The 24,836-nt window shown below is 47.8% G+C and overlaps 1 protein-coding gene across 5 annotated transcripts in view; it reads left to right on the forward strand.

Moving 5' to 3' along the window:
- Positions 1–24,836, forward strand: part of ST3GAL3 (ST3 beta-galactoside alpha-2,3-sialyltransferase 3) — a 298,525-nt gene that overhangs the window by 6,762 nt on the left and 266,927 nt on the right. The window contains exon 1 of one of the 5 annotated variants that reach the window (XM_056533073.1): positions 14,595–14,819. The exons of 1 other annotated variant lie outside the window; for it this stretch is intronic. The gene's annotated coding sequence lies outside the window, so the exon portion shown is untranslated. Of the gene's footprint in view, positions 1–14,594; positions 14,820–24,836 lie in introns of those variants that run through there. 3 more of the 5 variants (XM_056533075.1, XM_056533076.1, XM_056533077.1) reach the window with 3 other exon arrangements.

A 24,836-nucleotide genomic window follows, 5' to 3' on the forward strand; every position in this document is an offset into this window, starting at 1 on the left:
TATTACAGGACCTGAGGACGGGGATTGGCATCACATTGTCCTCATTCTAATTGTTGCAGTTCTTTATGATTTGTGATGTTTTTCAGATTTCTCATCTGTTCCTTTTCTTATCATTCCTAATGTTAATATCTTGAGGTCAATGGGTGGAAACCGTTAGATACATCTGATAAGAAGGCTGAGTAATGTTTTGTGTATCTCGGAGATCGCTTGGTCATGTCTGATGGTTTGTGCAGGACGGACAATCCGGGGCCTGAGAGTTATTAACAATCATTAACATAATAACAATCATTAACATATAGACAACTCCACAGGGATCAGATTGTGCAGATTCTGCTATCATACGATGTTGCAGTATCCTGTAATAACCTTTTTTATTGGACTAACAGTATTTTGTAGAGAAGTTTTTGGGATTCCTCCCTTTATCAAGTCTAAAGCATTTCTGAGTATATATATATATATATATATATATATATATATATACAATTGTTGGGCCTTGGGATAATGTTGTGTGTCCTGACGATACACGGTATAGTCCAGTATACAATATCATCGACCAGATCGCCCGACCATGTCATCTGCCGCCATATTGGATCTGGGTACTGATATTTGGGACCAATGCTGAGGATGACAGATGTCGTAGACGTCTTTCTGTCTTATCTTCTGGTGTAAGATTTGTATCTGTCCTCTGTGTCTCAGGTTCTGCTCTATAATCCAGGACAGACACCTGATCCCGGGCGCGTCACAGTATCTTACTCCTCAGATAAGATCTCTGTAAGGAAGGAGATTGTAAGAATCTGAGGATGTGTAACTGTCCGATGACGTCTTCAGCTGTCTGGGGGGCCACGTGTTACAGTGCAGGAGGGGCCACACATGGCAGGACCCCAATAATGATTGGAATGATCTGATTGCAGCACGTATTACAGTGCAAGAGGGGCCACACATGGCAGGACCCCAATAATGATTGGAATGATCTGATTGCAGCACGTGTTACAGTGCAGGAGGGGCCACACATGGCAGGACCCCAATAATGATTGGAATGATCTGATTGCAGCACGTGTTACAGTGCAGGAGGGGCCACACATGGCAGGACCCCAATAATGATTGGAATGATCTGATTGCAGCACGTGTTACAGTGCAGGAGGGGCCACACATGGCAGGACCCCAATAATGATTGGAATGATCTGATTGCAGCACGTGTTACAGTGCAGGAGGGGCCACACATGACAGGACCCCAATAATGATTGGAAAGATGTGATTGCAGCACGTGTTACAGTGCAGGAGGGGCCACACATGGCAGGACCCCAATAATGATTGGAATGATCTGATTGCAGCACGTGTTACAGTGCAGGAGGGGCCACACATGACAGGACCCCAATAATGATTGGAATGATCTGATTGCAGCACGTATTACAGTGCAAGAGGGGCCACACATGGCAGGACCCCAATAATGATTGGAATGATCTGATTGCAGCACGTGTTACAGTGCAGGAGGGGCCACACATGGCAGGACCCCAATAATGATTGGAATGATCTGATTGCAGCACGTGTTACAGTGCAGGAGGGGCCACACATGGCAGGACCCCAATAATGATTGGAATGATCTGATTGCAGCACGTGTTACAGTGCAGGAGGGGCCACACATGACAGGACCCCAATAATGATTGGAAAGATGTGATTGCAGCACGTGTTACAGTGCAGGAGGGGCCACACATGGCAGGACCCCAATAATGATTGGAATGATCTGATTGCAGCACGTGTTACAGTGCAGGAGGGGCCACACATGGCAGGACCCCAATAATGATTGGAAAGATCTGATTGCAGCACGTGTTACAGTGCAGGAGGGGCCACACATGGCAGGACCCCAATAATGATTGGAATGATCTGATTGCAGCACGTGTTACAGTGCAGGAGGGGCCACACATGGCAGGACCCCAATAATGATTGGAATGATCTGATTGCAGCACGTGTTACAGTGCAGGAGGGGCCACACATGGCAGGACCCCAATAATGATTGGAATGATCTGATTGCAGCACGTGTTACAGTGCAGGAGGGGCCACACATGGCAGGACCCCAATAATGATTGGAAAGATCTGATTGCAGCACGTGTTACAGTGCAGGAGGGGCCACACATGGCAGGACCCCAATAATGATTGGAAAGGTCTGATTGCAGCACGTGTTACAGTGCAGGAGGGGCCACACATGGCAGGACCCCAATAATGATTGGAATGATCTGATTGCAGCACGTGTTACAGTGCAGGAGGGGCCACACATGGCAGGACCCCAATAATGATTGGAATGATCTGATTGCAGCACATGGTACATGGTAAATCCCGGGAATCCTCCTCTTCCCATGTAATGTAGTCAGGGACGTGTACAGACATTTCATGAGGCAGGGCCTGAAGTGAATAAAGGGAACTTCTCATAATTATTTATTTAAATGCCCAAATAATGATGCCCCCACTGCCCAGTGTCACAAGGCCGGGGGCTCCAGCCGCCTTTCTTGTGGATGGGTCCCGGAATGTAGGTTTGGAATGGACAATGTCCGGCCTGGACGATGCCCTATGAGCTGAACATCTCCTCCTATCATAATCGTTTGTTACATTGTATCAGTCTGAAGTCTATGCTGTTTATATCACAGAACAAGTGTTTATGTATCATAGCGGAGACCATGCGGCTGTATGGGGCCCTGAAACAGAGGGGGCCCCGTCCTGGTTGGTTCCTGTTGTCGAGAAACCGTGCAGAACTCCTCTCTCCAAGGAACGGCATCATATAAATGGAGGGGCCAGTGACCAATGTGCCATGGAAACTGAAGATAAGATGGGCCCCGATGACTTACAAAAGGGCCAGTTGGGTTCTGTCATAGTGAGGGTCTATTCACGCGGCCGAATTTCCGCCTGCGGAATTCCACCTCAAATTAAAGCCCATAGACGTCTATTGGATTCCGCACTCCCATTCACACTTCTGAATTTCCGCAAGCGGAAATTCAGAAGGGTGAATGGGAGTGCGGAATCCCAAAGAAGTCTATGGGCCTTAACTTGATGCCAAATTCCGCAAGCGGAAACTCTGAAGTGTGAATGGGAGTGCGGAATCCCATAGAAGTCTATGGGTTTAATTTGAGGTGGAATTCCGCAAGCTGAAATTCTGCTGTGTGAATAGAGCCTTTGGCTAGGTTCAGACTACGGAATCTCCGGACAGAAAATTTCCGCCCGGAGATTCCGAGTTCCGCCTGCGCCGACTGAATTAGTCGGCGCTAGGACTGCGCGGACACTGCAGTCTCCTATAGACTGCTATGTGTTCCGCTCGGATTTCCGCCTGAAGAAAGAGCAACACCTTTCTTCAGGCGGAAATTTTCTAGCGGGTTTTTCATCCGGATTTTCCGCTTCACAAATTCCGAAGTGTGAATTTGTGAACGGAAAACTATTCACTTCACTATGCATTATAGTAAGTGGAATTTCTGCCCGAAATTTCAAAGCAAAAATTCCGGCGGAAATTCCGTAGTCTGAACCTAGCCTTTCTGTTGTACTGACTGGAAGAATAGCATTGGAAACTGACAGACAATGGAAGTGTGAACAGTTTCCATTCAATGACAGCAAGCAGATATCTATAAAATCATAAATTAATTTGTAAGTTGTAAAATAACAATAATTTACCATATAATTAAAGACCCATCAGACTTTAGACCAGTATTTCCTTAACAGTGTGTCCCCAGCTGTGGCCAAACTACAATTCTCAGCCTTTAGCTGTCTGGGCATGCTGGGAGTTGTAGTTTTGCAGCAGCTGGTGGCACTCTGGTTGGATATCACTCGCCAAAGGCTTTCAGGCATGCTGGGAGTTGTAGTTTTGCAGCAGCTGGAGGCACCCTGGTTGGATATCACTCGCCAAAGGCTTTCGGGCATGCTGGGAGCTGTAGTTTTGCAGCAGCTGGAGGCGCCCTGGTTGGTAAACAGTGTTGTAGAGGGATGGAGGCGTCTCCCCATCCCCCGGGCAGAGGCCTAGGGGCAGCAGGTGGGAGGCCCGCTTGTCTTTTGCTGCCCCCGGTGGGTGTTCCCAGCTGTCTTCCTAATCTCAGACACAATAGTGCTGCTTGCATTAAGGGGCTCGCAGCTGTCTAGGGGAGTTTACAGATCCCACATCCCCTTTGTGACTCCGTCTGATCTCTGGTGGGTTTTCTAAGCAATCGCTCAACATGCGAATAATAAGGGGCTTTCACCTCCAGGACCCTACGAATAGACCTCAGCTAGTGGGGGTGGCCATGGTTAACCCCCCATACTAGGGTCGCTCAGCATTCATTACAAATCATGACCTTTAATAGCCAATATGGAAAAAATGAAGGAAAGAGAAGTTGAGATACACTCAGAGATGGTCGCGGCTCGGATACACGTCAGGTCACTTTATTCCATCTTGACTCATTGTAGTCACATGTAGCAGCAGTTACTGTGATACATTATAACCTGATACACATCCAGCAGACAGGAGCGGGGGGAACCATATCGGTGGTCTACAAACTGGGGACTCCGCCCACTCCCACTGGATCTCCGATCATTACCGCCCGATCCTGCAACATGTGCGTCCAATCCCACCCTCCCCCAATTTTATCACAGCTTTTAGAGATAGCCCCCCCCCATGCCATTTCATCCCCCCTTGTACCATTTCATCACCCTCTTGTACCATTTCATCACCCCCTTGTGCCATTTCATCCCCCCTTGTACCATTTCATCCCCCCTTGTACCATTTCACCACCCCTTGTGCCATTTCATCACCCTCTTGTACCATTTCACCACCCCTTGTGCCATTTCATCACCCTCTTGTACCATTTCACCACCCCTTGTGCCATTTCATCACCCCCTTGTACCATTTCATCACCCCTTGTACCATTTCATCACCCTCTTGTACCATTTCATCACCCCTTGTGCCATTTCATCACCCTCTTGTACCATTTCATCACCCCTTGTGCCATTTCATCACCCCCTTGTGCCATTTCATCACCCCCTTGTGCCATTTCATCACCCCCTTGTGCCATTTCATCACCTCCTTTGACCATTTCATCACCCCCTTGTGCCATTTCATCACCCCTTGTGCCATTTCATCACCCCCTTGTACCATTTCATCCCCCCCTTGTACCATTTCATCACCCCCTTGTACCATTTCATCCCCCCCTTTGACCATTTCATCCCCCCTTGTACCATTTCATCACCCCCTTGTACCATTTCATCCCCCCTTGTACCATTTCATCACCCCCTTGTACCATTTCATCACCCCCTTGTGCCATTTCATCACCCTCTTGTACCATTTCACCACCCCTTGTGCCATTTCATCACCCCCTTGTACCATTTCATCACCCCTTGTACCATTTCATCACCCTCTTGTACCATTTAATCACCCCTTGTACCATTTCATCACCCTCTTGTACCATTTCATCACCCCCTTGTGCCATTTCATCACCCCCTTGTGCCATTTCATCACCCCTTGTACCATTTCATCCCCCCTTGTACCATTTCATCCCCCCTTGTACCATTTCATCACCCCCTTGTGCCATTTCATCACCCCCTTGTACCATTTCATCCCCCCTTGTACCATTTCATCACCCCCTTGTACCATTTCACCCCCCCTTGTACCATTTCATCACCTCCTTGTGCCATTTCATCACCTCCTTTGACCATTTCATCCCCCCTTGTACCATTTCATCACCCCCTTGTACCATTTCATCCCCCCTTGTACCATTTCATCACCCCCTTGTACCATTTCATCACCCCCTTGTGCCATTTCATCACCCCCTTGTGCCATTTCACCACCCCTTGTGCCATTTCATCACCCCCTTGTACCATTTCATCACCCCTTGTGCCATTTCATCACCCCTTGTACCATTTCATCACCCTCTTGTACCATTTCATCACCCCTTGTGCCATTTCATCACCCTCTTGTACCATTTCATCACCCCCTTGTGCCATTTTATCACCCCCTTGTGCCATTTCATCACCCTCTTGTGCCATTTCATCACCCCCTTGTGCCATTTCATCACCTCCTTTGACCATTTCATCACCCCCTTGTGCCATTTCATCACCCCCTTGTACCATTTCATCACCCCCTTGTGCCATTTCATCACCCCCTTGTGCCATTTCATCACCCCTTGTACCATTTCATCACCCCCTTGTGCCATTTCATCACCCCCTTGTGCCATTTCATCACCCCCTTGTGCCATTTCATCACCTCCTTTGACCATTTCATCACCCCCTTGTGCCATTTCATCACCCCTTGTACCATTTCATCCCCCCTTGTGCCATTTCATCACCCCCTTGTACCATTTCATCCCCCCTTGTACCATTTCATCACCCCCTTGTGCCATTTCATCACCCCCTTGTACCATTTCATCCCCCCTTGTACCATTTCATCACCCCCTTGTACCATTTCATCCCCCTTGTACCATTTCATCACCCCCTTATGCCATTTCATCACCCACTTGTACCATTTCATCGCCCTCTTGTACCATTTCATCACCCCCTTGTACCATTTCAACGCCCTCTTGTACCATTTCATCACCCCCTTGTACCATTTAATCGCCCTCTTGTACCATTTTATCACCCCCTTGTGCCATTTCATCACCTCCTTTGACCATTTTATCACCCCCTTGTGCCATTTCATCAACCATATATATATATATATTTTTTTTTTTTTAAACTACATTATGGAAAAAAATGTATTCAACATTTTTTTAAGTGACTCAATTTTTATTTTTTTTTCTGAGCCTGATACATTGCAGGATATGGATTTTCCTATGTATATAGCCTGTACTGAGTCCCTGCGCTCCTGTACTATACAGCAGGTGTTTTACTATATTGCACCTCTATATGGTGCTGTACAGATCTGCACTACACCTTTAATGCTGCTATTATCATCCTATGGGGGGGACATCAGAATGTACATGTCCCTATTGTTTCATGCAGCTGCCATTATGTGACACTGGATATTGTGAGGGATTTGCTGCTGTTGCAGATTGATATTATTTTCCCCACAGACTTCTATTATTTATGATACTACACCCGATGTTTTGAATTTCTGAATTTGTTTTCTTTGCTTCTTTTTGATTTGGTGCCAAATTTGAGAATATATTGCATTATTAGTAAAAAGAGTATTTTTTCAATCCTTTTATCATTCCTGCAGATAATGAATGTGATTCCAGTTATGGCCTTCATTGTTTAGTGTATTATGCTGAAAACACATGATGTCTGTATATTAGATTTCGCTGCAGACACTGACTTTTCTCACAACTTGCACTCATCTGATAGCAGGAGCGCTTTTCAAGTAAATTTCTAATGTATTCTCATAAAATATTTGCCTTTTTTCTCCCTAAAAATGTATATAAGTTTCAGACACTAGGGGTCTCACTTTCACTGAATTTGGAGTTTACAGCCTGTTGTTAGGCTCAGTCTCTAGTAACGGAGACACAAGACAGATTGCGGGAAGTGGGTGCAGGGCAAAACTTATCTCAGACTCCTCCCCTCTGCTCATGCAGCCAGTGCCTCATCTCCAAGTTCATGCTTTATTGTAGTCAAATAGCTTCTCTTGTTACATATTTAGTTGTATTTGTAGTTATAATGGACTTTATAAGTTCTGCCCTTTTGTGCGGCCAATAAAATGATGGTTATCGGGAGCACTATAAAATGATGGTTATCGGCTGCACTATAAAATGATGGTTATCAGCTGCACTATAAAATGATGGTTATCGGCTGCACTATAAAATGATGGTTATCGGCTGCACTATAAAATGATGGTTATCGTCTGCACTATAAAATGATGGTTATCGGCTTCACTATAAAATGATGGTTATCGGCTGCACTGTAAAATGATGGTTATCGGCTGCAGTATAAAATGATGGTTATCGGCCGCACTATGAAATGATGGTTTTCGGGAGCACTATAAAATGATGGTTATCGGCTGCACTGTAAAATGATGGTTATCGGCTGCACTGTAAAATTATGGTTATCGGCCACACTGTAAAATGATGGTTATCGGCTGCACTGTAAAATGATGGTTATCGGCTGCACTATAAAATGATGGTTATCGGGAGCACTATAAAATGATGGTTATCGTCTGCACTATAAAATGATGGTTATCGGGAGCACTATAAAATGATGGTTATCGGGAGCACTATAAAATGATGGTTATCGGCTGCACTGTAAAATGATGGTTATCGGCTGCACTGTAAAATGATGGTTATCGGGAGCACTATAAAATGATGGTTATCGGGAGCACTATCAAATGATGGTTATCGGCCACACTGTAAAATGATGGTTATCGGCCACACTGTAAAATGATGGTTATCGGCTGCACTATAAAATGATGGTTATCGGGAGCACTATAAAATGATGGTTATCGGGAGCACTATAAAATGATGGTTATCGGCTGCACTGTAAAATGATGGTTATCGGCAACACTGTAAAATGATGGTTATCGGCTGCACTGTAAAATGATGGTTATCGGGAGCACTATAAAATTATGGTTATCGGGAGCACTATAAAATGATGGTTATCGGGAGCACTATAAAATGATGGTTTTCGGGAGCACTATAAAATGATGGTTATCGGCTGCACTGTAAAATGATGGTTTTCGGGAGCACTATAAAATGATGGTTATCGGCTGCACTGTAAAATGATGGTTATCGGCAACACTGTAAAATGATGGTTATCGGCTGCACTGTAAAATGATGGTTATCGGGAGCAATATAAAATGATGGTTATCGGCTGCAGTATAAAATGATGGTTATCGGCCGCACTATAAAATGATGGTTATCGGTTGGACTATAAAATGATGGTTATCGGCTGCACTGTAAAATGATGGTTATCGGCCGCACTATAAAATAATGGTTATCAGCTGCACTATAAAATTATGGTTATCAGTCGCATTGCAAAATGATGGTTATCAGCTGCATTGTAAAATGATGGTCATGGCCCCCGATTTGTCCTTTGTAAATAGGGAATGTGCAGCCGATAATTATAAATCTGGAGTTCCGCACAAATTATCCAGCAATCACTGTGATGGTTATCGGCTGCACTGTAAAATGATGGTTATCGGCTGCACTGTAAAATGATGGTTATCGGCTGCACTGTAAAATGATGGTTATTGGCCGCACTATAAAATTATGGTTATCGGCCGCACTGTAAAATGATCACAGACTACAGAATAACATGCAATGTCAGGCTGCTGCTTCCAAAGCCAGCAGGATATTGTCATGTATAAAAAGAGGCATGGACTCAAGGGACAGGGACATAATACTCCCCCTTTATAAAGCATTGGTACGGCCTTACCTGGAATATGCTGTTCAGTTTTGGGCACCTGTCCATAAAAGGGACACTGCGGAGTTGGAAAGGGTGCAGAGACGCGCGACTAAACTAATATGGGGAATGGAACATCTTAGCTATGAGGAGCGATTAAAGGAGTTACAATTGTTTAGTCTTGAGAAGAGACGTTTAAGGGGGGATATGATAAACGTATATAAGTATATTAATGGCCCATACAAAAAATATGGAGAAAAACTGTTCCAGGTTAAACCCCCCCAAAGGACGAGGGGGCACTCCCTCCGTCTGGAGAAGAAAAAGTTTAGTCTCAAGGGGCGGCACGCCTTCTTTACCGTGAGGACTGTGAATTTATGGAACAGTCTACCTCAGGAACTGGTCACAGCAGGAACAATTAACAGCTTTAAAACAGGATTAGATACATTCCTGGAACAAAATAAGATTAATGCTTATGAAGAAATATAAAATCTCATCCCTTCCCCAATATCGCGCCACACCCCTACCCCTTAATTCCCTGGTTGAACTTGATGGACATATGTCTTTTTTCGACCGTACTAACTATGTAACTATGTAACTATGGTTATCGGCTGCACTATAAAATGATGGTTATCGGCCGCACTATAAAATGATGGTTATCGGCCGCACTATGAAATGATGGTTATCGGCCGCACTATAAAATGATGGTTATCGGCTGCACTGTAAAATGATTGTTATCGGCTGCACTGTAAAATGATGGTTATCGGCCGCACTATGAAATGATGGTTATCGGCAGCACTGTAAAATGATGGTTATCGGCCGCACTATGAAATGATGGTTATCGGCAGCATTGTTAAATGATGGTCATGGTCCCCACTTCGTCCTTTGTAAACAGGGAATGTGCAGCCAATAATGATAAATCTGGATTTCCGCACAAATTATCCAGCAATCACTGTGATCGGAGCTCTATACCCCCCCCCCTCTCCGTCTTCTAGGGGAGATAATCTTCATAATACATTGCTGCATGTAGGCGCCATACTTGATGCTGATGTTGATCCTCACCCTTCACCATCATGTTGTATGTGCTATGCAAATAGACAAAACACAATCTGTTTCTAGATTAGGGCAAATTTTCCAGGTTCTTTAGAAATGCCTTGAAGGGATTGTACCGGGGAAAGAGGAAGGTGCAGGGAGGTGGTGGACACACGGACCGCGATGGCCTCCGCCGCCCTTGTCACAGTTCAAGGCTCTGGAAGTCATTGTTTTCCGCAGACTTGAATCTGTTACAACATCCTGTGTTTTCCTTGTGACATTACGATAAGAGGAAACTGAACGCGAGCATCAAGGGGTTAAGTAAAGGGGCAGGATGAGGTCAATAACAGGGAAATATTGGGGCATCGGGTCACAGGCTGAGGTCAGGTCACTGTATACCCCAATATATAGACCCTGCTGGCTGCATCCATGTTATGTATTACAATTACCTCACAGACAGAGGTGCAGGTGATGGCGCCCCCGCAGTCAGGAGCAGGAATTATTCATAATGAAGACACTTGATACATCAACACTGGCAGAGCAGGGGCAGCAATGGGCAGATGATACCAATGAGGAGGCTCTTACCACTGCTATGGCTCTATTATGGAGGCATTGGTATGGCTGGTATTATATGGGCACCAGGGCATGTTGTGCCCCCTCCTCTCCCTGCCATGTTGTGCCCCCTCCTGCCATGTTGTGCCCCCTCCTGCCATGTTGTGCCCCCTCCTGTCATGTTGTGCCCCCTCCTGCCATGTTGTGCCCCCTTCCTCTCCCTGCCATGTTGTGCCCCCTCCTGCCATGTTGTGCCCTCCTCCTGCCATGTTGTGCCCCCTTCCTCTCCCTGCCATGTTGTGCCCTCCTCCTGCCATGTTGTTCCCCCCTCCTGCCATGTTGTGCCCCCCTCCTGTCATGTTGTGCCCCCCTCCTGCCATGTTGTGCCCCCTCCTCTCCCTGCCATGTTGTTCCCCCCTCCTCTCCCTGCCATGTTGTTCCCCCCTCCTGCCATGTTGTGCCCCCTCTTCTCCGAGCCACGTTGTGCCCCCCTCCTCTCCCTGCCATGTTGTGCCCCACTCCTGCCATGTTGTGTTCCCATCCTGCCATGTTGTGCCCCCTTCCTCTCCCTGCCATGTTGTGCCCCCCTCCTGCCATGTTGTGCCCCCCTCCTGCCATGTTGTGCCCCCTCCTGCCATGTTGTGCCCCCTTCCTCTTCCTGCCATGTTGTGCCCCCCTCCTGCGATGTTGTGCCCTCCTCCTGCCATGTTGTGCCCCTCCTGCCATGTTGTGCCCCCTCCTGTCATGTTGTGCCTCCCTCCTGCCATGTTGTGCCCCCCTCCTGCCATGTTGTGCCCCCTCCTCTCCCTGCCATGTTGTGCCCCCTCCTGCCATATTGTGCCCTCATCCGGCCATGTTGTGCCCCCTCCTGTCATGTTGTTCCCTCTCCTGCCATGTTGTGCCCCTCCTGTCATGTTGTGCCCCTCCTGCCATGTTGTGCCCCCTCCTGTCATGTTGTGCCCCCTCCTGCCATGTTGTGCCCCCTCCTGCCATGTTGTGCCCCCTCCTGTCATGTTGTGCCCCCTCCTGCCATGTTGTGCACCCTCCTGCCATGTTGTGCCCCTCCTGTCATGTTGTGCCCCTCCTGCCATGTTGTGCCCCCTCCTGCCATGTTGTGCCCCCTCCTGTCATGTTGTGCCCCCTCCTGCCATGTTGTGCCCCCTCCTGCCATGTTGTGCCCCCCTCCTGTCATGTTGTGCCCCCTCCTGTCATGTTGTGCCCCTCCTGCCATGTTGTGCCCCCATCCGGCCATGTTGTGCCCCCTCCTGTCATGTTGTGCCCCCTCCTGTCATGTTGTGCCCCCTCCTGCCATGTTGTGCCCCCTTCTGTCATGTTGTGCCCCCTCCTGTCATGTTGTGCCCCCTCCTGCCATGTTGTGCCCCTCCTGCCATGTTGTGCCCCCCTCCTGCCATGTTGTGCCCCCCTCCTGCCATGTTGTGCCCCCTCCTGTCATATTGTGCCCCCTCCTGTCATGTTGTGCCCCCTCCTGTCATGTTGTGCCCCCTCCTGTTATGTTATGCCCACTTCTGCCATGTTGTGCCCCCTCCTGCCATGTTGTGCCCCCTCCTGTCATGTTGTGCCTCTCCTGCCATGTTGTGCCCCCTCCTGTCATGTTGTGCCCCTCCTGCCATGTTGTGCCCCCTCCTGACATGTTGTGCCCCTCCTGCCATGTTGTGCCCCCTTCTGTCATGTTGTGCCCCCTCCTGTCATGTTGTGCCCCCTCCTGCCATGTTGTGCCCCCTCCTGCCATGTTGTGCCCCCCTCCTGCCATGTTGTGCCCCCTCCTGTCATGTTGTGCCCCCTCCTTTCATGTTGTGCCCCCCTCCTGCCATGTTGTGCCCTCTCCTGTCATGTTGTGCCCCCCTCCTGCCATGTTGTTCCCCCTCCTGCCATGTTGTGCCCCCCTCCTGCCATGTTGTGCCCCCTTCTGTCATGTTGTTCCCCCTCCTGCCATGTTGTGCCCCCTCCTGTCATGTTGTGCCCCTCCTGCCATGTTGTGCCCCCTTCTGACATGTTGTGCCCCTCCTGCCATGTTGTGCCCCCTTCTGTCCTGTTGTGCCCCCTCCTGTCCTGTTGTGCCCCCTCCTGCCATGTTGTGCCCCCTCCTGCCATGTTGTGCCCCCTCCTGCCATGTTGTGCCCCCCTCCTGCCATGTTGTGCCCCCCTCCTGCCATGTTGTGCCCCCCTCCTGCCATGTTGTGCCCCCTCCTGCCATGTTGTGCCCCCTCCTGTCATGTTGTGCCCCCCTCCTGCCATGTTGTGCCCTCTCCTGTCATGTTGTGCCCCCCTCCTGCCATGTTGTGCCCTCTCCTGTCATGTTGTGCCCCCTCCTGCCATGTCGTGCCCCCTCCTGTCATGTCGTGCCCCCTCCTGCCATGTCGTGCCCCCCTCCTGCCATGTCGTGCCCCCTCCTGCCATGTTGTGCCCCCTCCTGCCATGTTGTGCCCCCCTCCTGTCATGTTGTGCCCCCTCCTGTCATGTTGTGCCCCCTCCTGTCATGTTGTGCCCCCTCCTGTCATGTTGTGCCCCCTCCTGCCATGTTGTGCCCCCTCCTGCCCTGTTGTGCCCCCTCCTGCCCTGTTGTGCCCCCTCCTGCCATGTTGTGCCCCCTCCTGCCATGTTGTGCCCCCCTCCTGCCATTTTGTGCCCCCTCCTGCCATGTTGTGCCCCCTCCTGCCATGTTGTGCCCCCTCCTGCCATGTTGTGCCCCCTCCTGCCATGTTGTGCCCCTCCTGTCATGTTGTGCCCCCTCCTGCCATGTTGTGCCCCTCCTGTCATGTTGTGCCCCCTCCTGCCATGTTGTGCCCCCCTCCTGTCATGTTGTGCCCCTCCTGTCATGTTGTGCCCTCTCCTGCCATGTTGTGCCCCCTCCTGCCATGTTGTGCCCCTCCTGCCATGTTGTGCCCCTCCTGTCATGTTGTGCCCCCTCCTGTCATGTTGTGCCCCCCTCCTGTCATGTTGTGCCCCCCTCCTGTCATGTTGTGCCCCTCCTGCCATGTTGTGCCCCCTCCTGCCATGTTGTGCCCCCTCCTGTCATGTTGTGCCCCCTCCTGTCATGTTGTGCCCCCTCCTGTCATGTTGTGCCCCCTCCTGCCATGTTGTGCCCCCCTCCTGCCATGTTGTGCCCCCTCCTGCCATGTTGTGCCCCCCTCCTGTCATGTTGTGCCCCCTCCTGCCATGTTGTGCCCCCCTCCTGTCATGTTGTGCCCCTCCTGCCATGTTGTGCCCCCCTCCTGTCATGTTGTGCCCCCCTCCTGTCATGTTGTGCCCCCTCCTGTCATGTTGTGCCCCCTCCTGCCATGTTGTGCCCCTCCTGTCATGTTGTGCCCCCTCCTGTCATGTTGTGCCCCTCCTGTCATGTTGTGCCCCTCCTGCCATGTTGTGCCCCTCCTGCCATGTTGTGCCCCCCTCCTGCCATGTTGTGCCCCCTCCTGTCATGTTGTGCCCCCCTCCTGTCATGTTGTGCCCCTCCTGCCATGTTGTGCCCCCCTCCTGTCATGTTGTGCCCCCCTCCTGCCATGTTGTGCCCCTCCTGCCATGTTGTGCCCCTCCTGTCATGTTGTGCCCCTCCTGTCATGTTGTGCCCCCCTCCTGCCATGTTGTGCCCCTCCTGCCGTGTTGTGCCCTCTTCCTCCTCTCAGGCCTCGATACATTGTTGCCATTCCCCGATCTCTCCTGGCACAGGGGGTGAAGCCCGGGGATCGGAGGGTTAATGTGTGCCCCCTCCTCTCCCCGGCGGTGATTGGTGGTCTCCGCTCCCCCCTCCGGTGCCCCGGCCTCTCATTGGTCGCCATCCCGGGGGTCGTGCAGGCGCAGTCTCCGCTCCCGTTAGTCGCCAGTGACAGCCGCCGCCTCCGGGGCTTCTCTCCATCCGGCCCAGCATGGCGCCCCCAGGCCAGACGGCGGCTCCGAGGAAGGACACAGGCCTGGAGGCCTCCCCGGGACCCGACCCGACCCGACCCTGCCAGGTACCAAGAGGTTCTGCAGCATCCGACCGCATCCCTGTGCTGCGATGCTCTGCAGAGGATGATAGATGCGGAGGGTAATGGGCTCATCTAGATCCACTAACACCATCTCTGCAGAGCATTTCTCCTCTGGGCGGACTGCTGCACTGCAGAACATGTGGAATGATGGGGGTACTGCAGATCATTACACCTAGACATGCAGAACATGTGGGGTACTGCAGACCATTACACCTAGACATGCAGAACATGTGGAATGATGGGGTGACTGCAGACCATTACACCTAGACATGCAGAACATGTGGGGTACTGCAGATCATTACACCTAGACATGCAGAACATGTGGGGTCCTGCAGACCATTACACCTAGACATGCAGAACATGTGGAATGATGGGGTGACTGCAGACCATTACACCTAGACATGCAGAACATGTGGGGTACTGCAGATCATTACACCTAGACATGCAGAACATGTGGGGTCCTGCAGACCATTACACCTAGACATGCAGAACATGTGGAATGATGGGGTGACTGCAGACCATTACACCTAGACATGCAGAACATGTGGGGTACTGCAGATCATTACACCTAGACATGCAGAACATGTGGGGTCCTGCAGACCATTACACCTAGATATGCAGAACATGTGGGGTACTGCAGATCATTACACCTAGACATGCAGAACATGTGGGAGTACTGCAGACCATTACACCTAGACATGCAGAACATGTGGGGTACTGCAGACTATTACACCTAGACATGCAGAACATGTGGGGTACTGCAGATCATTACACCTAGACATGCAGAACATGTGGAATGATGGGGTGACTGCAGACCATTACACCTAGACATGCAGAACATGTGGGGTACTGCAGATCATTACACCTAGTTATGCAGAACATGTGGGGTACTGCAGATCATTACACCTAGTTATGCAGAACATGTGGGGTACTGCAGACCATTACACCTAGTTATGCAGGACATGTGGGGTCCTGCAGACCATTACACCTAGTTATGCAGAACATGTGGGGTACTGCAGACTATTACACCTAGACATGCAGAACATGTGGGGTACTGCAGATCATTACACCTTGTTATGCAGGACATGTGGGGTACTGCAGACCATTACACCTAGACATGCAGAACATGTGGGGTCCTGCAGACCATTACACCTAGATATGCAGAACATGTGGGGTACTGCAGATCATTACACCTAGACATGCAGAACATGTGGGGTACTGCAGATCATTACACCTAGTTATGCAGAACATGTGGGGTACTGCAGATCATTACACCTTGTTATGCAGAACATGTGGGGTACTGCAGATCATTACACCTTGTTATGCAGGACATGTGGGGTACTGCAGACCATTACACCTAGATATGCAGAACATATGGGGTACTGCAGATCATTACACCTTGTTATGCAGGACATGTGGGGTACTGCAGATCATTACACCTAGACATGCAGAACATGTGGGGTACTGCAGATCATTACACCTTGTTATGCAGGACATGTGGGGTACTGCAGATCATTACACCTAGTTATGCAGGACATGTGGGGTACTGCAGACCATTACACCTAGATATGCAGGACATGTGGGGTACTGCAGATCATTACACCTTGTTATGCAGGACATGTGGGGTACTGCAGACCATTACACCTAGATATGCAGAACATATGGGGTACTGCAGATCATTACACCTTGTTATGCAGGACATGTGGGGTACTGCAGATCATTACACCTAGACATGCAGAACATGTGGGGTACTGCAGATCATTACACCTTGTTATGCAGGACATGTGGGGTACTGCAGATCATTACACCTTGTTATGCAGGACATGTGGGGTACTGCAGATCATTACACCTAGTTATGCAGGACATGTGGGGTACTGCAGACCATTACACCTAGATATGCAGGACATGTGGGGTACTGCAGATCATTACACCTTGTTATGCAGGACATGTGGGGTACTGCAGATCATTACACCTTGTTATGCAGGACATGTGGGGTACTGCAGATCATTACACCTAGACATGCAGAACATGTGGGGTACTGCAGATCATTACACCTTGTTATGCAGGACATGTGGGGTACTGCAGATCATTACACCTAGTTATGCAGGACATGTGGGGTACTGCAGACCATTACACCTAGATATCCAGGACATGTGGGGTACTGCAGATCATTACACCTTGTTATGCAGGACATGTGGGGTACTGCAGATCATTACACCTTGTTATGCAGGACATGCTGTCTCTGTGGGCAGGATTATCACAAGGTGCACGCTGGGGGATGTTGGGGGACACTCAAGGTTCGGGCAGCATGAAAATGTTACATAGATGAGGCCTCAGTTTCCATTGCTCGGCCCCTTCATCCTCCATTGGGTCTGACTCGGGGACCCTCACTATCCTCCACACGCCCGGCGCCCTTACATACAGAGGGTGGATGTGCCGGGGGCAGACAGGAAGTGATGGTGTCCTCATCTATTGTCATCACTAATGGTGGGAAAATCATTGACATCATTTATACTACAGACATGGTTAAAGGGGAACTCTAACAGCCCTCGGCCATCACTAGGACACTGTATGGAGCTTCTGCTATCGCTGCGTACGGAATCCTGTAGAAAGAAACCGCGTCCGACCGTCGGCTGAGATAAGAGAAAATGGAGTCATCCGCTCTTATAGGGAGGAAGAGGAGGTTCTGTTCTTCATTTATAGACTATTATAGGAAAGATGGTTGTGGGCATGCTCTGGGACCTGTGCAGGGAGAGGAACAACCATCACCTATCATGAATGGTGGATCCTGTGTTATCTATATATAGGTGTTACCTGTCAGTGTAATCCTGTCTGTGATGATGAGGAGACTGCTGAGAAGTGATCTCTACATACAGGAGGTGTCAGTCCATAGTGAATGGCGGATCCTGTGTTATCTATATATAGATGTTACCTGTCAGTGTAATCCTGTCTGTGATGATGATGATGAGGAGACTGCTGAGAAGTGATCTCTACAGAACTGGAGGTGTCAGTCTATAGTGAATGGTGGATCCTGTGTTATCTATATATACGTGCTACCCGTCAGTGTAATCCAGTCTGTGATGATGAGGAGAATGCTGAGAAGTGATCTCTACAGAACAGGAGGGGTCAGTCTATAGTGAATGGTGGATCCTGTGTTATCTATATATAAGTGTAATCCTGTCTGTGATGATGATGAGGAGACTGCTGAGAAGTGATCTCTACAGAACAGGAGGGGTCAGTCTATAGTGAATGGTGGATCCTGTGTTATCTATATATAGGTGTTACCTGTCAGTGTAATCCTGTCTGTGATGATGATGATGAGACTGCTGAGAAGTGATCTCTACATAAAGGAGGGGTCAGTCTATAGTGAATGGTGGATCCTGTGTTATCTATATATAGGTGTTACCTGTCAGTGTAATCCTGTCTGTGATGATGAGGAAGAGACTGCTGAGAAGTGATCTCTACATACAGGAGGTGTCAGTCTATAGTGAATGGTGGATCCTGTGTTATCTATATATAGGTGTTACCTGTCAGTGTAATCCTGTCTGTGATGATGATGAGGAGACTGCTGAGAAGTGATCTCTACAGAACAGGAGATGTCAGTCTATAGTGAATGGTGGATCCTGTGTTATCTATATATAGGTGTTACCTGTCAGTGTAATCCTGTCTGTGATGATGAGGAGGAGACTGCTGAGAAGTGATCTCTACAGAAGAGGAGGGGTCAGTCTATAGTGAATGGTGGATCCTGTGTTATCTATATATAGGTGTTACCTGTCAGTGTAATCCTGTCTGTGATGATGATGAGGAGACTGCTGAGAAGTGATCTCTACATACAGGAGTGTCAGTCTATAGTGAATGGTGGATCCTGTGTTATCTATATATAAGTGTTACCTGTCAGTGTAATCCTGTCTGTGATGATGAGGAGGAGACTGCTGAGAAGTGATCTCTACATACAGGAGTGTCAGTCTATAGTGAATGGTGGATCCTGTGTTATCTATATATATAGGTGTTACCTGTCAGTGTAATCCTGTCTGTGATGATGATGAGGAGACTGCTGAGAAGTGATCTCTACATACAGGAGTGTCAGTCTATAGTGAATGGTGGATCCTGTGTTATCTATATATATAGGTGTTACCTGTCAGTATAATCCTGTCTGTGATGATGAGGAGACTGCTGAGAAGTGATCTCTACATACAGGAGGTGTCAGTCTATAGTGAATGGTGGATCCTGTGTTATCTATATATAGATGTTACCTGTCAGTGTAATCCTGTCTGTGATGATGAGGAGGAGACTGCTGAGAAGTGATCTCTACATACAGGAGGTGTCAGTCTATAGTGAATGGTGGATCCTGTGTTATCTATATATAGGTGTTACCTGTCAGTTACCTTGATGTAGACTATTATATAGTTATAACCAACATCCGCTGCCCAAGGTGCAGAATGGATGAGTTATAAAGACTCCGCTGGACACCGCGATAACGACACAGACTGTATATAGTGCTGCAGCGTCCATCGCGTTGTGTTCGGGCCGATGCCGGGACGTAGACATGGTCTGTTCCTTCTTATCTTGAGTCTTTTCAGTTATCACAGGAGGGTGGATGACACAGCTGGGGCCATGTAAAAGTCCGTCGTAAGCGCAAAAATATCCAAAAACAGCAGAAATGTATTGTTCATAATAAATACGACAAGATGGTGGAATCCGTCCTGGACAGAGATCGGTAAGAAACAATAAGTGACGTCTGTTATTAATGGATCTGCAGGATACAGAACTGATCAAGTTCTCTAGGTCCAGTCTGTGTTAATGTAGGAAATGCCGTAAAAGAAAAGAATAAAGAAAAGAAAAGAATAAATATCAGATCTAAATAGATGAATGGCAAATAGAAGAACAATTTACAAATATTTTCCATCTATTTAGATCTGATATTTACTGTTTCATTTTATTTATTCTGTTTTATTTATTTAAATTTTGGTCAACATGGAATTTCCCTACATTAAAGGGGTACTCCCACCCTAGACATCTTATCCCCTATCCAAAGGATGTCTGATCGCGGGGGTCCCGCCGCTGGGGACCCCCGCATTATTGCTTGCGGCACCCACCTGTGTTCTCACCGGAACCGCTGGAGGGTGTGAGTCACGACTCCTGGAACGGAAGTCCGTGACGTCAGGACTCCGCCCCCCGTGTGACGTCACGCCCATCCCCTCAATGCAAGTCTATGGGAGGGGGCGTGATGGCCGGGATCGGTCCGAATTCAGCTGCAGCCGGATACTCGGAGGGAGACCCCTAGTGGCCGGATTTCAAGTGCAAAATAAAATAATTTAAACACAAAATAAATAATAGAAGTAAATTAGGGATATGTTGTAATACATAATTACTACAACATATATAAAAATAAAAAAGTTGACATTGTCCATTTAACACACATTCTGGACCCAGAGGACATGTTTGATTAATTGAGATCAATTCATTTCTGTATCCTGCATTTAGATGGCAGAGTTTTGTTTCAGTGTGAGCCCCCCTTTACATCTATCTATTTGTTAGTGGATCTGATCATTTTAGTGTAAATCCTGATCGTGTGAACGGGGACTTAGCGCAAATTAACATGTGACTGATTTGTTGGAGAACTTTTAACTACTTACAGATCCCTCCGTACGTCTGGGGAGGGCGTCTGTACAGCAGGTGAATGGATTTCAGTCTCATTTTTATGGGCACATTCCCGTGTACAGGATCTGCAATGAATTTGCGCACACAGGCATTTTGCTGCGGATTTGTTAAAACATTTCTGCCCTCACTGACCGCCCCTCCCCCAGCAGTGTTTTCCAAACAGTGTAAACTTTATAATCAATCTCCCATGGAGTACACAGGGTAAATAATAATTCAAAGCCAATTCCCTTCAGGGCCTGATGCCCCTCCAGGACTAAGCCCTATTTCTAGGTCTACCCCTTTAAAATATCACTTTTATTGATTTTATTAAAATAACCCCTTTAAAGGGGTTATCCAGGGGAAAAAAAAAACTTATATATATATATCAACTGGCTCCAGAAAGTTAAACAGATTTGTAAATTGCTTCTATTAAAAAATCTTAATCCTTCCGGTACTTATGAGCTGCTGAAGTTGAGTTGTTCTTTTCTGTCTAAGTGCTCTCTGATGACACGTGTCTCGGGAACCGCCCAGTTTAGAAGCAAATCCCCATAGCAAGCCTCTCCTACTCTGTGCAGTTCCCGAGACAAGCAGAGATGTCAGCAGAGAGCACTGTTGCCAGACAGAAAACAACAACAACAACTCAACTTCAGCAGCTGATAATTATTGGAAGGATTAAGATTTTTTAATAGAAGTAATTTACAAATCTGTTTAACTTTCTGGAGCCAGTTGATATAAGAAAAAAAAAGTTTTTTTTACCTGGAATACCCCTTTAATGTGCTCTAAATAATACAAAAACTGTGTATTAAAAATACAACCAGGTAATGGAACCAAGTTCCATCCAAAACGTGTATTCTGATTAGGGGTTATTTTCTGAAGGATCTATATTATTGGATTATTTCCTCTATTATGGGTCATATCCAATGTTCCGGCTTTATCAAGGTATAGGACACTAAATGCCAATCGGGGGGATGCTGGGGTATATTGTATTTTAACTCTCCACCAGGAATTGGAGAGAAAAGGGAGGACCTAATATAGGGAACATTGGAAATGACCCATAATAGAAGAAATAATCCAATAATATAGATTATTATAATAAAATCAATAAAAGTGATATTTTAAAGGGGTAACCCTAGAAATAGGACTTAGACCTGGAGGGGCAGCAGGCCCTGAAGGGAATTGGTTTTGAATTCCAAACAGTGTGTCTCCAGCTGTTGCAACAGCTGTTATATAATATTTGTACATTTAGGGAAGAAAGAGGAGTGGTTACATCGTGCTGCCTTGTGCTCAGCAATGCCACAGGCAGAGGAGCAGACAGGAAATGCTACAGCAGGTGCTGCAACCTCACTAATTATGTTAGTCTGCTGTGAAATAAGATGTTCTGCAGCAGCTCTGGGCAGTGAACTGGCAGGAGGGATAAAGAGCTGCAGGAAAGAGGCATTCTGGGAGTTGTAGTGCTGAGCAGTGCTCAGTCTGTAAGTACAGGACTAAGACCCCTAAACAAATGGATTTTTTGGTGGTCTTAGTACTGGGACAGAGAAGTTCTAACAATGTTATAAGGTTCTGCAGAATTTTAATGATTTTTTTTTTTCACCTGATGTCGGAGTTTCCCTTTTAAGTTTCCCTTTAAAAGTCTTTTATTGGCTGATATCGTCTCATATCCACATCAGCAATGTCTTCTCCGGCTTCATCCATATTAAACAGGTTGTGATTCCTCGTCCATAATTTATTCCGTCCCGGCTGATATAAGTCACCGCCGCCATCTCTGGGAGCGTTCCAGACGCTGATGGACTCCACCTCTGCTGCCCCAGGTATCCACCGTGACCCTGAATGTTGGCTCCAATGTCACCGTCCATCATGTCCCGGGAGTCCGGTTCTGGTATTAGACAGGAGGCCGTAGAGTCCGGGCGCCATGGAGGCTTCTTGTAGTATCGGTCACTATGGAGCCACGTCTGCCGTTCACAGCAATTCATGGAGTTGTCTGCAATCCTGCAGCTTTTATGTCACCGTATTCTGCAGCAGAAAATGCAACGAACTTTGCCGAGGTGCCGAAACTCCCGGAGTGAACGGGCTCACTGAGTGGATGCGCCTGCACCAACCTCTACACGGTGACACTCGCCTCTTGATTCCCGACCTTCTCGCTGGGATCGGAGACGTTCTTATAGCTCCGGCCGGATGTCCGGGCAGTATATCTGCGCACATTCACTTATTTATTACTTTGTAGTCACTCGCCCTCGTTTACTAAGCTGAAACCGAATAGATTTTGTCAGATTATTTTGGCGCACAGGGGGAGATTTATCAAAACCCGTCCAGAGGAAAAGTTGCTGAGTTGCCCATAGCAACCAATCAAATTGCTTCTTTCATGTTTCACAGGCCTTTTCCGAAATGAAAGCAGCGATCTGATTGGTTGCTATGGGCAACTCAGCAACTTTTCCTCTGGACGGGTTTTGATAAATCTCCCCCATAGTGTCTGTGTCGGTCTGCGCCAATGTGCGACAGTGTGTGCCTGGAAAATATGGCAAACTCAACATTGGATTCCAAAAAGCTGAAAAGGGGGTGTGTTCTGCCGCAAAGGGGGTGTGGTCATCCCAGAAAGGGGCGTGGTTTCCACAACCCCATCTATTTACTATCGAATTGACAGAAAAGCCTGTGAATAAGTGGCTGGAAAATTCCGCCTGGTAAAAGCTGTGAATCTCCATAGAGGGGAATCCTGCAAGTCTGAGACATTTCACACTAGTAAAACCCCAAAACTCTAAGTAAATGAGGGCGACTATGCGCCAAAATAACCTGACAAAAACGAGTTGGTTTTAGCTTAGTAAATGAGGGTCACTTTTGCGTGTTGTGTGTCCGCAGGATTTGTCAGGATGCGGTAGCCCTTCTGGGTGTGGCCATTTGGTTCCGCACCTCCCTGCAAAAACCCCGGGTCCTCCTGCTTTGTTGGGGGGGGGGCCTCTCTCCTATCGGGAAGAGCTTGGGATAGACCGCATCCTTTGTGCACGTTTTTTTTTGTGTAACACGTTTGCACCTTTTCTTGCACTTTGGGTGATTGATAGAACTTTGTTGATTTTTTTGTCACTTTTATTAAAGGGGTACTCCGGCGCTAAGACATCTTATCCCCTATCCAAAGCATAGGGGATAAGATGCCTGATCGCGGGGGTCCCCCATGATCTTGCACTCAGCACCCCGTTAGAATTAGTCCCCGGAGCATGTTCGCTCCGGGTCTGATTACTGGCGATCACGGGGCTGGAGCATTGTGATGTCACGACTCCGCCTCCTCAATGCAAGCCTATGGGAGGGGGCGTGACAGCTGTCACGCCCCCTCCCATAGGCTTGCATTGAGGGGGCGGGGCGTGACGTCACAAGGGGGCGGGGGCGTGACGTCACTATGCTCCATCCCCATGATCGCCAGTAATCAGACCGGGAGTGAACACACTCCGGGGACTGATTCTAACGGGGTGCTGCGTGCAAGATCACGGGGGTCCCCAGTGGCAGGACCCCCGCAATCAGGCTTCTTATCCCCTACCCTTTGGATAGGGGATGAGATGTCTTAGCGCCGGAGTACCCCTTTAAGAATTATCTGCCGTGGATTTTGATGTGGTTTATGCAGACGAGATACACAGCGTTGGGATTTTGATTCTAAATTGACAATAAATCTGCGTTACCAAATAAATAACTAAAATAAAACTTGGAGAATTGGAGAATTGTCTGTAGGGACATTCTGCAGCGATTTGGACACCAAATTTGACATGTTGTGGGCTTCAGATCTGCCCGACGGGTAAATTACCACAAATTTGGAGCAGATTTTTTTTTAACCCCTTAACAACAAGCCAATTGTCTTTTTTGGGTTTTAGTTTTTTTCCTCCTCGGCTTCTAAACGCCATAACAAATTTTTCCATCCACCGAGCCATGTGGGGGCTTGTTTTTTGTGGGATTACCTTGTAATTAAATCTTTTACCATATAATGTACGATAAAACCGCCCAAAAAAATTTTTGTGGTGTGAAATTGAAAAAAAAAAAATCCAATTTATTCTGTAGGTCAATATGTTTAGGGTCTGTTCATACTGAGGAAATGGAGCTGAATTTGTATGTAATGTAATTTACATGGAAATTCTATTTGTATTCCACACACATTCTGCGCAAATTCCACTCCAATTCCTTAGTATGAACAGACCCTTCTGGCGAAACTCATTTAATCAGTAAATAAAATATCCCATTGATTTCAATGGACTTTTAGCCGAGGAAGTCAATGGAACTTTCATTTAAGGATAAATCGCTGCAGAATAAGCAAATTAATTTCGTAAATTCCTCTCCAGTTCCTCAGTGTGAACATAGTCTTACAATAATAACCAATATATATATAGCTTT

This window comes from Hyla sarda, chromosome 7 (genome assembly GCF_029499605.1).
Source record: "Hyla sarda isolate aHylSar1 chromosome 7, aHylSar1.hap1, whole genome shotgun sequence".
Lineage (NCBI taxonomy): Eukaryota > Metazoa > Chordata > Amphibia > Anura > Hylidae > Hyla > Hyla sarda.